Source organism: Panthera uncia, chromosome C2, assembly GCF_023721935.1.
Source record: "Panthera uncia isolate 11264 chromosome C2, Puncia_PCG_1.0, whole genome shotgun sequence".
NCBI lineage: Eukaryota > Metazoa > Chordata > Mammalia > Carnivora > Felidae > Panthera > Panthera uncia.
In genome coordinates, this window is record NC_064810.1 from 23652626 (window position 1) to 23668176 (window position 15551).

Here is a 15551-nt window from a genome sequence, read left to right on the forward strand (position 1 = left end):
CTCCCTCTCTCTCAAAAATAAATAAATAAACATTAAAAAATATTCTTTCCTTCCTATCCATCTGCCCCCCCCACTTGTGTGCACATGCACTCTCAAAAGTTTTATGCCTAATGAAGTCTATGCTTAATGAAAAATTTATGCTGAGTTGATTTCACTTTAGGGTTTTTATAGTTTGTCATGAATAAAAAATGAGATTATTAAACATTTGACAATGTTGGATTTGGGGAATAGATGAACTTTGATACTTCACCAAATAAAACATCATATCTCTAAAATGAGAGAGCCTTTTATGGAGTAGCACTCAACTGACAGGCTGGCTGTCTTCATCCAAAAGCCAGGTGAACTCTAAAAAGATCTCTCCCTGGTATGCAGAAAAAGGCAGAGTTCTGAAAGTCAGAAAGAAGTAGTGCATAAGGAATCCAATTGTGATGAAAATTGCAGATACAGAGGAAATATCCTAGGGTTGCATTGGATGAAAGACTTCTCCTAAAATCTTTGAAAATACAAAAAAAAAAGTTTGAAAATATGAATAGACATAGCTGGAGGCAGAAAAATTAAATTGATAAAGTGAAGCAATATGGGCAGCAAAACTAAAAACACAGGTATATATAGACATGCATTCTATGTCAGATTTTAGGTGACTGCAGTGTTTAATTTTATATGTCAATTTGCCTAGGCCACATCACCCAGATACTTGGTTAAACACCAGTCCGGATGTTTCTGTGAAAGTATTTCTTAGATGAGATTAACATTAAGATTAATAAATTTTTAAAATTTATTTATTTATTTTGAGAGAGAGAGCAAGAGCGAGCAGGGGAGGGTCAGAGAGAGAGGGAGAGAGAGAGAATCCCAAGCAGGCTCCCCACTGTCAGTGCAGGGACTGACATGGGGCTCAAACTCGGGAACTGTGAGATCATGACCCGAGCTGAAACCAAGAGTCAGAAGCTTAACTGACTGAGCCACCCAGGTACCTCAAGATTAGTAACTTTGATTAAAGCAGCTTACCATCCATAATGTAGATGGGCATCATCTAACCAGTTAAAGACCTGAAGAGAAAGCAATTGAGGCTCCCTAAGGAAGAGGAAATTCTATCTCCAGGCTGTCTTCAGACTCAAGCTCCAACATAAACTTCTCCAGAACTCTAGCCTGAAGGTGTACCGGCCAGCTTCTGCAATCACATGAGCTAATTCCTTAAATAAATTTCTCCTCTCTTCTTGATATCTGTACCTGTATTTATATCTATCTATATACCTATCTCTATCTGCCTATATACCTATCTATATATTTACATATCGCTATACATTTGCCTATAGATCTATGGATAGAGAGAGGTCTATAGCTAGATAGAGAGATGCGAAGGTTCAGAGAGACAGTAATGTCCTCAGGTTGGTCTTCAGGGGAAAGACTTGAAGAACTCTCAGAAACAGTCTCCTAGGGCAAATTTTAGATACTATGAAGCTGCCAGGAGGAACAACTGGACTGAGGATGTGCAATGGAGTATGCGTTCAGGTTGCTATGGCCTTGGAACATTGTAGATACCAAACCGGGGACCCATGCTTTTGTGCTAGAAGCCTGTAAACCTACCCCAGGACCTTTGGGGGTACTAAGAAGGTTACAGATTTGCAACCCAGTCAAGCATGCATCACTCCCCCATTTTTTAAAAATGTTTATTAATGAGAGAGACAGAGAATGAATGGGGGAGGGGTGGGGGTGGGGAGAGGATCCGAATCGAGCTCTATACGAACAACAGAGAGCCTGAAGAGGGGCTCAAACTCACTAACTGTGAGATCATTACCTAAGCCGAAGTCAGGTGCTTAAGACTGAGCCACCCAGGCACCCCGCCCCCTTTCTGGTTTTGGGTAGGCCCTGCCCTGTGCAGTCTCTGGCCAAGCCCGTTACCCCATACCTGGGCAAGCCTCTGGGTGAAGTACTCTAGCGTGGTGCCTCTGCATGGGGTGTTTTCGGGCCACCACGAAAACTGGGGTTTGCAGTATAGGCGGTAGGAACCAGAGCTCCGTACTGAAAAGACTAGCACCAGGGGCCATCCGGCATCCGGGTCATCCAGGAGTTTCTCACGCCTCCCGCGCAGAACCCTGGAGATCCCGCGAGATCCCAAGATCCCGTGAGATTGGGCTGCCTCAGGGAAGAGCGGTTGGGTCCACAGTGGCTCAGGCCTGTTTCTGCCTTGCTCGGAGCTGCCCCCCATACTCAGCACGTCTCAAAACGTGTCTTTCTGATGCCTGTTCGCAACTCTGACTTCTCTGTTTGAAGTCTGAAACTGGCCCCCTTACCCGGAGAACACGGAGAGTGAAGAAACAAGCAGAGCTCCCCATATTGGTAAGTGGCAGTTGAATAAGCAAGATGTTAAGTAGCAGAAATTCAACTGAGTAAAAGTTAAAGATCTAATTGGTTTTATTAAATGATTCATGAATTGGTCAGTAACCTGTGAAATAGAGGGGCACTCTGAGGTGTTTATAAGAAGTAAGTTTTTATAGAAGGAGGGAGGGGCAAGAAAGTTATTAACAAAAGAAAAGGATTGTTTCCTGCTGTGTGGCTTTCCCTTGGGGGTAAAAACTGATTATGAGCTAATCTGCGGAAGACTTTGCAGAATACCTCATCTTTTTGGGGGGCATGGAGAGGGCCCAAGTGGCAGACTCATTGGCGCCGATGGAAAAATTCCTGACTGACTGCGTAAGACTCCTTTTCTGGGGGGGACTTTGAAACTGCAGTTAGATGAGGTATCAAGCCCCAGTTTGGGAACTTGGTCCAAGTGACACCATTTTGGGGCCTGTGTTTTTGTTGTTTGTTTGTTTGTCTGTTTTAAACAAAGGGAGCTCACATACGAGGCGTGTCTTGGTGGCTGCAAAATGAGTAAATCTCTGCACCCACACGCTAGAATCTTGAGTTTATATATAAAGAGGCCTCAATGGGGTTCAAATGGTCTCAGTAATACATCACTACCTCAAGGCTGCAGCCTTAAAGTGGCTCGTAGTGTGGGAAAAGTGGGTCCAATGCACCTTCCAAGGATGGGAGTGGGGGGGGGGGGGTAAGGAGCCTCTCCAATTATCTGGGTCCAGGTTGCTGGTCAACTGGTGGTCGGGTCCTCTCAACGGCCTTTTGACCAGCTCATAAAATCCCACACAGCCCATTTTAGACCATGTGACTTAATCGGTCAGTAAGGGGTTTTATTAGCATGTGAGTGTCTCATTTGGTGGCTGTCTGGCTGCATCGGAGGCAGATGCCACAGCAACAATAGAGACACATGCACGAGAAGACACAGATTAAGATAATGATTCCCAAAATAAGTACGTTTTTTCCACCAAGAGCCCCATGATCTGAATTACTGATTTATTAAGTCCCCTGAGCTGGGGTCAGACAGTGCATGCCTTCACTTGTGTCCTCGTGTGACTTAAGAAAGATGGCATGTTAGCAGAATGATCCGTTGTGAACACACAGTATTCTGTTTGGATAATGGTGCAGGTGCCTCTTTACGAGATAGTAATAATGCCCCAGACCCGTCCTATTGTGGAGGACAGTTTTTCTCATTAGAGACACTGAAATGTTAGGTATAATTTAAGGTGTGCTGGGTGAATTTACTAAGGGCTCTGTATGTGCTGCGATAACCTCTCTGGGCCAGTGAAGGGAACAAAGGCAGTGGCTAAATGATCATACCAGTGGAAAACAGAATGTGCCCGTTTGGCCTTGAGAGAGTGCCTGGCAACTTTTCTTACAGTAGGGCAGATTCTGTCCTATGCTCATGGAAAACCCAGGGTGCAGTGGTCCAACCACCCGGGTTGGAAGCCAGGGCTAAAGATTTGTGCTGCACAATTATTGGGTCCCATTGGTGGCTACCCGGTACATACCTGGGCTGTGCTACCAGTCAGCATCAAACCAGTTGCTGTCCTTTAATGCAGCAGAATGACTACATAGTTCCAGTGATATCCACATCACTGGTACAGTTGGGTTGGTTCTGTTTAGATTCTTCTAGTCCCAACACAGGGGTGTGTGAGTGCTCAAATGTCCATAACCAGAGGTAAACAACACGAACCCATCTCAAATCTGAATGTAGCCACCCATGGCTCTGATGATGGTATTTTAGGACCCTTCCAATTAGCTATTTGATTGGTTGCCTGTGTAGCTTGATTAATAGAAAAAAATCACGTCTTCCCTTCTATAAAAATTACATCTGTGGCCCAATCCTTGGATATTAATGTTGCTGCAGGTTTAAGAACTTAACCTAGTTGTGCGTTCCATACATGTTGATGAGAGGAAGCAGCACTGTCAGGCATGAAGAGATGGACTGGGGTTCAGGTATGCCAGACTAGAACCCCTCTTTCAATGATGTATGTTCCATTCTGTGTATAGTGCATTACAGCAGGTGCAACTTGCAGGAGGAAAACAGGATTCCACTGGAGATTGAGTAGTTCCTCCTCACTCAGGTGAACTGTAACTCACCCATTTTGGTGGACACCCCATTGTGAATTCCAATAGATCATGCCTTTCCCAGATGATGGGGCTTAGGTGTTCTCAGCAACATAATACGTTGATCCATAGTGAGAGGGCAATGGCTGTTTCCCTCCCCTTCCATACCTCTGTGGTGTTGCATGCCTTGGCAGGAGTTCCCATCTGGCATATGGGACAACATGCCCAACTTGCTTCTTATTGGAAAATATTAAAGCTTGGGAGAGTATTTCAGTCCACTAGGCCAACCAAGGTGGTTTTACTTGTTAGTAATTTAACCTGTGTTAATATTCTATTTTTCCTTTCTACCAACACTGCTAACTTGCGGATTATAGGGGAGGTGGAACCTCCATTCAATGTCATGTTCTTTTGCAGTCTTGCACGTAGTGACCTTTGAAATGTGACCCCTGACGACTGTCTATTCAATAAGGGTATCCGTACGTGGTAGTCAGCTTTTCTAATTGCCTAATGGTGGCAGCCCAGTTTGCTTGGCAACAAGAAAGTTTGGGTTAGGCCACACTGAGAGTCCACACAGACTAAGGCATATTTAAAACTTTCACTCAGAGAGAGGGAGCCAATGTAATCAATTTGCCAAGGACTCAGTGGTTGAGAACTATGGTGCATGGTCCCCAACTCCTTTGGCAGTTGCTTTGGATATTGCTTAGAATACACAGGACATATTGTCACTTCATTAATCAAGTCACTGCATCTCAAAGACAATCTGGCATCCTTGGCAATGTACCATCCCACCCAGATACTACAGTAGCAACCCTTTCTAAGCACCCAGTTGGCTCTATCTACCGAATTGTTGGTTGCCTGGGCTTGTACCTGGGGAAGATCATCAGCTTCCTGAGTCTCAGTGGTGGCAGCACCTTATGAGCCAGAACAGAGAAAATAGCAAGAACTGCTTCAGGCTCTTGCAAGTGAACCCAAATATCATTCTGCATATTCTGGCTTATTCATGACCATCCTAACCATAGGGTTAATCCCTTTAGAACAGTCCAATGTCATTGCAAAAGGTTCATGGCAGGACTCCTTAATGATCATAAGCCAAAGTGCTAACTTCAGTACACTGGCTGCTGTGGTTCGTTCCTGTTTCCATCCAGGTGGTGTCAGTGTTGGGCTGAATAGTGACCACGGTCCAGGTTGGTGGATTGCCCCAACTGGACCCATCTCAGTATTCAGTTCCTATACTATCTCAGTATTTAGTTACTTCTCATTTTTAAATAGATACCGCACCATGCAACTCAATATATTATATAATGACAAAAATAATTACAATAATAGAACTACAAGCCTTGTTATTTGTGATTATGAAAACACAGATATTACATGTTTGTTTTCAATGTCAGCCATTAAAATACCAAAAATTGGGGATGTCATTAAATTCAAAAAAGATTTAGATTTAAATTACACATTGAGATATTAACAAGCATGTAACATTTTCTATCTGAAGCCTAAACTCTTCCATGTTCTCAATTTAATCTACTTTCTGCCTTCAAAAGAACTTGAGAAATAAATGATAATGAATTTACTTTTATCCTTCACGAATACTTTAATGTGGGGTTGACTTCTGAGCAGGAAGATATGCGTTCTACCCTATCATGAATCTCAATCAGTAAAATACTCTGAGAATAAATAGCTTTCCCAGTGAAGCAAATTAATTTCTCCAGGACAGCAGGTAATTTAGTTAATCATCTTTTCTACCTTTGTATATAATACCCTGCTCTCCTGAAACAGTTACATTTGCCTTGCAGGAGGAAATTGCTCAACTCCAGAAACCTTTGCTTATTTGACTTACTTTACACTTATATCCTGGGCTATTTTGTTTCGCAATTTTCCCATCCTAAAAAACAAATATGTATGCCAGTATGTTTTCAACGTCTCTAAATACTTTTGGCTCAAAACACCTTAGCAATTATCAGGATGAATCCATTATTGTACTACTATAAATATACAGATACTCACTTTATTTTCAAACTGAATAAGCTATATATTACACTTAGCTGTCAAATTTCCATTTCAGGAGACTCAATAGGGAGACCAGGAGATGTCATTACTGTAATTTAAAGTAAAGACTAAAAACAAAAATTAGTATGAAATACTCTCCTGCCATTGATTTAACAGAAAAGACTTTAAGAGCAAATGAGCAGTAAAAATATGTCGTAACAACAGGCATAAATTGTTCTTTGTTTTATTTAACCCAGCACTACGACCTACCAGTTTATGCAGTACGGTTATACTCTTGACACCACAGTTTGATGTCACTGATTAAATAATATGGCTGTTAACACCTAAAGCAGTGGTAGCTTAAGCAACACTATAATAAAAAGATTACTATGAGCACATTACATTAGGTAGGCAGTACAATAAAATTTTCTAAGGGTCTCTAAATATTGTAATTTGGAGGAAAATATAAATGATGGTCCATTAATTTCTATATATTTTCTGCTTTATGCAACAGGAATAAAACAAAAGTATCACATAAATAAGTACTTGTGGCAGTAATACATTGAAAAGTATATTGTGAAAAATTTTCATTTTTTCACTAAGAAGATTTTATTTTTAAACTCAGTGGTCTATGCACTTAAATTGCATAGGAATGTAGGGGAATAGAAGAGATAAATAAATAGAAGGAACTGATTCAAAAATAAAACTTGAAGGCTGCATACAAATCACAATGCGTTTCAGAATGTGACATTTATTGTAAATGGCACTGAAACATTAAGAGTTCTGTTGTAAAATTATTATTTTATCTTCCAATTAAACAGGAGCATTCATCAGAGGTTTAAACAAAGTAGTTCACAGAAAAGAAGTATTTCTGTCAGACCAGACAGGGATTAAGGATTTCTCAGTTCTACATCCATCTCTGAAAGGATTCTACCCTCCAACTTGCATTTCATTATCTACAAAATGGCAAACAGTATGACCTATAATTTTATTAACATTGGAAGGGGATGGGCATGCTTCCATTCCTGGCTGTAATCCCATAGTAATCTCTATGCTATCCTAAAATATAAACCTCTGTGTGACTTTACACTTCCCTCTGCCTTTTACATATTAAATCAAAGGCCAGGTCTTGCTTTGTTCCAAAGCATAGTTTTTATGTTACCTCAAAAGCACAGTATGAAACAGGGTGAGGGTATAGGCGGTATGGTATGTGTGGTGTGGGTGAATAGGAGTGACAGAAGGAAAAGTTAGAGGCGGGAGAGGAGGGAGAGATCTGCAAGTGACTTCTCATGCCAGTTGTAAAAGACTTGATTCATCCAGGACAACTGGGAATCATAGATACCTCCCAGAATTGTCTGTTCAAAGGAAGGTTGTCTGGGACATATATCACTGGGATCCCATCCTTTCAGTGTTCTTGTTGGGAGGGATGAGAGACATTAACTCACTTCCCAACTGCACTTGTCTATGGTTTCAGTAAAGAATCTGTGGCAGAAAGCAGAAAAGTGTATACCGTGCACTTGCGTTGGCATGCTGAAAACAGGTTGGCCTTGAGGTGAGATGCAGAAAAAGAAAGGATCTGTTACAGAGAGCTCTATCTTTTTAGAAGTCTATATAAATGAAGATAGATAACATCATCATTATGCTGGTGCACCCTCCCCCACCCTTTATTAAAATATGCCTCACACACAATTTATGTTATATCATGAAATCTGACTTTAAGTTGAAAGGATTCTTACCATCCACACTTAAAACAGCCCCTGGGTTTTTCTCTGTGCATGAGAGGAAAAGAAAGAGGTGACTGAGAACAGTGGGAAATGTTACACTTAAAGAAGTCTTCTGATATAAATAAAAACCTTAAGAAGGAGATTTAGGAATTTCTGGAATTCCTAAGAGACAAAGGAGAGGACATGCTTTGTTTTTTGGTAAAAGTACGTGATGAACATTCCATTTACTTTTTAATTAATTATCCCTTTGACTTATGCAAATGCTCCAAAAACTGTTTATAAAAAAGCATACTATCATAGTTCTAAACAAATATATTGCAGATAATGGTGAGAAGTACATCTTTATGAAAAGTCTTTATATTTGATAATGCAAGTCCACCAACTTTTTCCTCTTTCAAAATATCTTTTCTGTTTCCGGCCATTACATTTTAATATACAATTTGTACTTAGTTTGTCATTCACACACACTGCTGTAATTAATTTAAATCAGTATCGTATTAAATCTATAGATCAATTTTGGGAAGATCAGCATAAAGTATTAGGTTCTCTATTCATGTATATATGGAATATTGAATTTACTTAATTTTTTAAAGTTTTCTTTGAATATCATTGCATATTTATCTATGTGGAGATCTTGCATATGCTTTGTTGCATGTAATGAGAGGTGTGTGATTTTTAGACTCACACAAAATTTATTGGAAAGTACAGAGAACTTCCTTATCCCCACCGCCCTCACACATGCACATACAATCTCAGTATCAATATCCCATACCACAGCGGTGCTTTTGTTATGAATGATGAAACTACACTGATACATCATTAACACCCAATGCCCAGAGTTTACATCAGAGCTCACTCTTTGTGCTGTATATTCCCTAGATTTTGAAAAATAGATGATGGGCTATATCCATCAGTAAAGTATGATACAGAATGGTTTTGTTGCCCTAAAACCCCTCTATTCTCAGGGCAGCTGGGTGGCCCAGCTGGTTAAGGGTCTGACTCTTAGTTTGGTCTCAGGTCAGGATCTCATGGTTTGTGAGTTTGAGCCCCACATGGGGCTCTGCGCTGACAGTGCACAGCCTGGTTGGGATTCTGTCTCTCCATGTCTCTCGGCCCCCCCCCCCCACGCCTACCCCCCACCACTTGCTCTCTCTGTCTCTCTTTCAAAATAAATACATAAGCTTAATGTTTAAGTCCTCTATTATCCACCTATTCCTTCCTTCCTTTCCCAAACCCTGTCTACCACTGATCTTTTTACTATCCCTATGGTTTGACTTTTCCAGTATGTCACATAGTTAGAATCATACAGTATGTGACCTTTTCAGTTTGGTTGCTTTCACTCAGTAGTAAACATTTAAGATTCCTCCATGTTTTTCCATGACTTGACACTACATTTCTTTTTACTTACTGCTGAATAATATTCCATTGTCTGGATGTACCATAGTTTATCCATTCACCTGCAGCTTGGTTGCTTCTAAGTTTTGGCAGTTACGAACAAAACTAGTATAAACATCCAAGTTTGGGGCGCCTGGGTGGCGCAGTCGGTTGAGCGTCCGACTTCAGCCAGGTCACGATCTCGCGGTCCGTGAGTTCGAGCCCCGCGTCAGGCTCTGGGCTGATGGCTCGGAGCCTGGAGCCTGTTTCCGATTCTGTGTCTCCCTCTCTCTCTGCCCCTCCCCCGTTCATGCTCTGTCTCTCTCTGTCCCAAAAATAAATAAAAAACGTTGAAAAAAAAAATTAAAAAAAAAAAAAAAAACATCCAAGTTTGATTTATCATCTAACATCAATTCAACTTTGCAATAAAGTAAACCTTGCCATCCATTATATGTGTTCTACTTATGTGTTGATGAATTCAATTTAATCTTGCTTAACATATTTGAATTTGTATTTATGCCAGTGATTTGGTATTTTTTTTTTTCTTGCATGGTCTTTGCAAGGTTATGGTACTAATAATATACCAGCTTCATAGTTTCCTTTCTTGTACTGTATTTGTAAAGTTTAAATACTATTGACATGTTAGCCACATAGAATATCTTGGAAATATTCCCTTTTTTTTTCTATTCTCTGAGAGTCTCTATGAAATTGGCATTGATGCTTCTTTAAAATATTTTAAGAATTCTCTAGTCAACCTTTTTTGGCAAGGTTGTAGATTAAACCTTGATTAAAGTATTGCATAAATATAGAACTGTTTATACTTCTAACTCCTATTGAATTAATTTGAAAGTCTATGTTTCTCAAGAAATTCATTTATTTCATATAATTTAAAACATTTATTGGCATAAAATTTTCCTCTGATATCTTAATATCTAACTGATAGAATCCATTTATTTTCATTCTGGTGAACTATAAATTGTAGCTTTTATTTAGTTTTTGATCAGTCTTTCTAGAGATATGGGCATTTTATTAACTTTTCAAAAAACCAGCTTTTAGTTTTGTTGGGTTACTCTTTTATATGACCAATTTCTAACTCATTGCTTTTGTTATCACCTTTATTATATCCTTTTTAAAATTTTTTTTTAATATTTTTGAGAGACAGAGACAGAGCACAAGCGAGGAAGGGGCAGAGAGAGAGGGAGACACAGAATCTGAAGCAGGCTCCAGGCTCTGAGCTCTCAGCACAGAGCCGGACACAGAGCTCAAACCCACCAACCATGAGATCATGACCTGAGCTGAAGTCAGACACTTAACCGACTGAGCCACCCAGGCACCCCTGCACCCCTATTATATCCTTTTTGATGTAGGATATTGATTTTTACCCTCTTTTTCTGTTTTTCTTTTTTAAAGTTTATTTATTTGGAGGGAGGGAGGGAGAGAGAGAGAGAGAGAGAGAGAGCGCGAGCGCGCGCAAGAGAGGAGAGGAGGAGAGACAGGATCCAGAGCAGGCTCTGTAACATCAGCGCAGAGCCTAATGCTGGGCTTGAACTCACGAACTGTGACATCATGATCTGAGCCGAGATCAGGAGTCCAATGCTTAACTGACTGAGCCACCCAGGCACCCCCTGCCTCTCTTTATTTCTAATAAATGCATTTCAACTGTAAATTTTCCTATAACAATTGCTTTTAGCACTTCCACAAAATTTTATATCATATTTTCATTATATATCAAGTCTAATTATTTTCAAATTTATATTTAATCTTTTATTTGCGTATAAGTCAATTCCATAACTTCTAAATATGTAGATGTTTTAGTTATGTTATTGCTAGGTTTGAGTTTAATTCTGTGCTGGGACACCACATTCTAAAATAAATTATTATTTAAAAAATTTTTGACACTTGATTTATGGCCTATTGTGGTTTAAATTTGGGCTATGTGTATCCTATTTTGGTGAATGCTCCCTGTGAATTAGACAATAAAATATTCTGCTGTTGCACATATAATGCTTTATATATGAAAATAAAGTACAACTTGTCAATCATATTGTCCAATCCATTATCTACTTACTGATACTGTGATCTTTTTATAATTTACTGATTTTATTTTTAAAATCTGCAGTATAATTAAGAATTTGTTATAATCATCACAATTTATGAATACAGTAAATAAAACATAGTTTTTAAAATATAAACGATCATTTTTTATCTCTAGTAGCATATCTTGCCTAACTTTATTTTAGGCGATATTGGTATAGCTATGCTAGCATTTGTGAGTGTATGTGTGTGCACACATGTGTATGTTAGCATGAGATATCTTTTTGTCATTCTTTTGCTTTAAGTGCTGTATATCTTTAAAAATACATAGTTCATAAACAGTTAATAGTTGTGGTATACTTTTGTAGTGTAGTTACATTATGCAGTTGTTGGGTGACAATTTAGTGTCTAATATTTCTAATTGGAATATTTCTTTGATTGACATTTAAAGGTACACATACTTTTGAGATTAAGTCTGCCACCATACTCTTTGTTTGCTATTTTTCCATCTGTTCTTTGTTCTTTCTCTTTACCTTCTTTTAGATGAATCAAATGCTTATTATTATCCTGTGTATCCCTTTATGAATATTGTGATTATAATTTTAATCACTTTTTAATCAGATTCAACTAAAAAGAGTAATGACCATTTGATTAAAAAATAGGCAGAGGTATTTCCTATCCTTAATAGCCACATGTGAAGAGTGGTTATCTTGTTTGAATGCTCAGGTATAAAATGTTTTCATCATCAGAGCTGAAACTAATTCATACACTTGCCTTGAGTGACACCAAGCCTAATAACAAATTTTAATTTTTTCAAACTATAAAACACTTACTGAAATTGACCATTGCCAAGTCATTAAAAAAAAAAATGGGCAGAAGACCTGAATGGACATTTTTCCAAAGAAATGGAACAGTGGCTAACAGACACAGGAAAAGATGCTCAACATCACTAATCATTAGGGAAATGCAAATCAAAAGTACAATGAGATATGTCACATCTGTCAGAATGGCTAGAATCAAAAAGACACTAGTAAGTGTTGATGAGGATATGAAGTAAAAGGAATCTTCAGACACTATTGGTAGGAATGCAAATTAATACAACTGTGGAAAACAATATGGAAGTTTCTCAAAAAATTAGAAATAGAATACCATATGATCCAGTAATTCAACCAATGAGTATTTGCCCCTTTCCCAAAAAAGAAAATAAAAATACTAATTTGAAAAGATATATGCACCCCTATGTTTATTGCAGCATTATTTACAATAGCCGAGATGTGGAAGCAACCCAAGTATCCATCAATAGATTAATGAATACAAAAGATGTGGTGTGTTTATATGTATATATTTACATACACACATACACACACCAGAATATTACTCAGCCATTAAAAAAAAAAAAAAAAGAAGTCTTGTCATTTGCAACAACATAGATAGACCTAGAGGGTATGTTAAGTGAAATAAGTCAGAGAGAGAAACACAAATGCCATATAATTTCACTCGTATGTGAAATTTGAGAAACAAAACAAAGGAACAAACAATAAAAAGGGACAAATGGTTTAACAAACTCTTAAGTACAGAGAATAAACTTGTGGTTTCCAGAGGGGAGGTGGTTGGGGAGTTGGATGAAATAGATAAATGGGATCAAGAATACAATTATTGTGATGAGCACTGAGAAGTGTATAAAGCTATTGAATCATTATAATTATACCTAAGCTAATATAATGCTTTATGTTAATTATATGTAAATAGAAATAATTTTTAATCATTTTTAAAAATTTACTGTAATGATTATATATCTTTGAGTTGTTACAGTGCATCCAAAATGAATATTTTTATATTTTAAGAATAAGAAGGACCTAAGACACTTTTAAGGAAAACAACTCTTAAATTCCATTTGTTTCTAGAAAGACATTTATGTACACAGATGCATATATAATATGCAGAGATGCATAGATCTTTAGTATACAAATATGACTTGGGGGTAAGCAGATCTCCAGGGAAAGTTCATACTCAGTCATTTCTAACTCTTTTCTCTGGGATCTTGGCTTTTCAACTCATAACCACTTCCAAAGTCTAAACTTCAATCTCAGTCTTTCCAGTTTACTTAGAATGATAGAAACACCAAGCTGCTACTTCCCAGAAAGTCTCTATTCTCTCCACTTACTGTATAGGCCTTCCTTTCTCTGCAGTCTTTTGGCTGACTTGATTGCTCTTTGCAATGAGGAGAGTGGCTTTTTATGAGGTACTGAGGGTTATTTTTTACTGACTTTTTCTCAGGATTTGGGTAACATCAGCTACTGTCTCATGTTCGGAAACAGATTTGTCAGTCTCTTTACATGCCTTCCTGACTTCCCCTTCGGTACCCAGCACAGCGCGTAGCACACATACTTCCTCAATAAATATTAGTTTAAAGAAACATTGTACAAGCCACTTTAATAATACAACCTCTTAAAACTACATGGAAATGAGAACCATGAAAAATTCTAAATCTATGAGTACTTTTGAGAATTACCTGAAATGTGGAGTGAATTCTTTTAAATGAATAACAGTTAAAAGCCTTAACTGTTGTATAAACTACCCACTGTAGAGGACTGACTATAGGATAGATGAGTAAAATAATAATTATGATGTATTACAGTAAATGCATTTATAGATCAAAGAATCATCTGCGAACAGGGAAGATGAGCATTTGAATCATAATGGAGAGTTTGAGAAGGCTTCCCTGAGGTCAAACTTTGCCTAAAACCTGAAAGCAAATTAATTATCTAGGTAAAGAATAAGGAAAAGGTCATTACAGACAAGAGGAATGGCACAAGTTAAGGCCCAAAGGTACGAGAGTAAATCTAAAACATAAGAAAGGGGCATGCAAATGTAACTAAATGCTTGGGGCATAATTGATTCCATTAAATATTAGTCAAATAAAGAAATGATAGAATTATAAATCCTTGACATTTGTTAATCCCGTAGTAATTAGCCCCTTCATATGAATAGCCTGAAGAATGGTTCTGATAAATTATGAAAGATATCAGGATATAGAGGAAGAAGGAGTTATTGAGTGGAACTCTCACCCACATTAGCTCATGTGATAGAGAAAGACTTCTATGTCTTCTACAACATATTCACTTCTGCTGCTCTTGGGGACAGTGTGCTTCATTGATCAATCATGTTTCTGCTCACCGCAGAAAGTATTTTCTTATGTAATAGATATTCTAGATACAAGCCCAACACTGCTTTGGACCGTAGGTATGGTCATATCTCCAGATTTATTAGTGTTACAAGTGGTTTAAGGTACAAATTCCTCTTTACCTTTTTGAAGTAGAAGTGTTAATGTGTTTTATAAAAATACAATGTAAACTAAAGAGTTTTCCCCTGCAGAACATTTTTTTTTTGATTGAAGAATAAGAATATATTATGGTCATACTGCTGCCAAATGGTAAGCACTCATTGTATTGTCCTTAAATATATGACAATGAACCTCAGGTGAGTTGTTGAAAATATCATCATTTGTCAGGCAAAAATCTTACATTTTGCCTCTAGAAAAAGTTCTTGTTCATTTAAATGTATTAAATATAATGTATAAAAATTCTCAGACCCTCATTAAGAGTATCAGACTTCTGAACATCAAGTTTACTTAATACTTCATTGTATTTTGAGTGTACTTGGTACAGTCTACAAGATGGACTGTTACAAATCAAGAAAAGAACATTTTTAACATTTTTATTTATTTGAGAGAAAGAGTGCAACTGGAGTAGGAGCAGAGGGAGAGGGAACCCCAAGCAGGATCCACAGAACCCAATGCAGGGCTCCAACCCACAAACCATGAGATCATGACCTGAGCCTAAACTGGACGCTTAAACTGACTAAGCCACCCAGATACCCTGAAAAGAACATTTTTTTTTTTTTAAACTTTTTTTTTTTTTAATTTTTTTCAACGTTTTTTATTTATTTTTGGGACAGAGAGAGACAGAGCATGAACGGGGGAGGGGCAGAGAGAGAGGGAGACACAGA

General features: G+C 38.1%; 1 pseudogene; it reads left to right on the forward strand.

Annotated features, from left to right (window-relative positions):
* Window positions 1–2631: 2631 nt before the first annotated feature.
* The window catches only part of LOC125921522 (heterogeneous nuclear ribonucleoprotein D-like), a 190027-nt pseudogene continuing 177107 nt past the window's right edge, over window positions 2632–15551 (forward strand).